At 36.6% G+C, this 1,921-nt stretch overlaps 1 long non-coding RNA gene across 1 annotated transcript in view; it reads right to left on the minus strand.

Moving 5' to 3' along the window:
• Positions 1–1,384, minus strand: part of LOC117151547 — a 3,857-nt gene extending 2,473 nt beyond the window's left edge. Inside the window, exons 1-2 of the long non-coding RNA XR_004461568.1 lie at positions 1,162–1,384; positions 315–359 (exon numbers count right to left, since the gene is read on the minus strand). This is a non-coding gene — a long non-coding RNA (uncharacterized LOC117151547). The remainder of the gene's footprint in view (positions 1–314; positions 360–1,161) is intronic.
• Positions 1,385–1,921: the final 537 nt, after the last annotated feature.

Raw genomic sequence — 1,921 nt, forward strand, 5'->3', positions numbered from 1 at the left:
AGAGCTATAATTATTCACAATGCCTTTGTTAGATGGAGAGTTCGTCCCGTTGACCGCGGCTACGTTCGGCGACTAATTGTCGCCTTGAGCCCAAGCTCATTGTCACAAGTCTCAAACAAATACAATTGAGTAGAATGACGGCAAATCGTTTAATTACAACTGTAGATTTTAATTACAATGTTTTTATGGATTTTCTCGAGGTTTCAGAGGGAAGGCACCGGTGCCCTCTTATCTCCGACATGTATAATTAACAATATTTCAAACAAAATATAAGAAATAGAACAAATTGAAATACAATATATAAAACTACTTACATTCTTGAGCTCCTGCAGAGGCTTTGTCCTCTTGATGCACTGACTCTAGTTACCGAAAAAGAATGTTCAAAAGAATATAAAATAAGACCACATTACCACGACCGCAAAAATTATAACCGTCGAACAAGAGCTCTAATGTCGCATACAAAATTGTTTGATAAAATTGTATTGCTTTCGCGTGTGATTATTTAATTGGATTTAATCAAAACGACCGTGATTTGAAAATATTGAAAAATACTTTTGCGGAGCAAACACTGACTCTACAAACCGCATTGCACACGGTCACAAATATTCCCTAAAAATAGAGTTGTTTATGGGTGGGGTGGGATGGGGAGTAGAAAAGAAGTGGGATGGGTAGTAGAAAAGAAGCGAAATATTATTTCGATAATTTTCTTGTTTTCTCTATCGAACGTTTATTTCGGAAAATAGTGCTACATTTCTTTTGCGTATGAAAAATATTAATTTAAAATTACAAGATATTTCTCGATATCGAACAAATGTTTGCGAATACCGTGAATGCAATGTGAGCATTTGCAAGAATTATACTATGAAAGTTCGTTACTAGAATATCGGATATACACTCCACTAATACACTAGAATCCCGTGTTATAAACGGTTCAAAATATTTGCAAGATTTCGAAAGTTCAGAACTAAATATACTTAAATAATACTACAGAAACGGATGCGAAATCTTGTTTTCAAGTACTTGAGTTTACTTGCGCGTCATATGTATCAAAAAAAATATATGTTACAAAGTTAAAAAATATACTAATGAATAATGCGAAGAACACACTAATGAAAGTAATAAAGAGCCGACTCCACCAATAGGTTATAATACGTTACGAACCTGACGCGACGCTATCCATGTTATCGGTACGAAATGAGACGACTAAATGACTCCTTGTACCTTAGTTTCGCAGAGCAACTTCCATAGTCGCGAGGGAAGGGGGGGCACACAAGCCGGTGGCACAAGTAGCTACGCAGTTAACGATTACACGTTACTAGACAAAGAAATGTATACATAAACAAAAACATTCCTATTCTACGGAGCACTTCCTTTCAAATTACGCAGCAGGAATCTTTCGAATTGCGCAGCACAATTCTTTCTCTACGCCGATATTTACAAACATCGTACAATAATTAGTAGCCCTACTGGCAGCATTCAGTATCACAGACACGTTTGTCGAACTTGGAATGAGAGAAAGAAATCCACCTGGTAAACTCGCGGACGAGATAATCGCAGTATATGTCTCTGAATACCACAGTCTTCTCTGCGACTTGTACGAGATAAACTGCTGGCTATGTATCGTTTGCATTGACGATCACTGTGCGTCTCGTTGCTTAGACTAACCTCCTTTCGTTTGCGTAAGAAGATTTTCTCTTGTGCAGTATTATTTTGACCGATTTTCAATTGTCTATATAATTAAAAAGGAAAGACAAAGACGCAATTTTTTTATGCTTGATTTTTGTCTTATTTCGGCTTTACGAGTCATCCCTTAAATTTCCTGACACCTGCATAATAGGAACCCTACGTGATTACTTATCCTTTTTTTTTATATATATGTCGGGTTTACATTAGAATTAGGATTAGGGGCGTGAAACGAATC

Source organism: Bombus impatiens, unplaced genomic scaffold (genome assembly GCF_000188095.3).
Source record: "Bombus impatiens unplaced genomic scaffold, BIMP_2.2 scf_0266, whole genome shotgun sequence".
In the NCBI taxonomy this organism is placed as follows: Eukaryota; Metazoa; Arthropoda; class Insecta; order Hymenoptera; family Apidae; genus Bombus; species Bombus impatiens.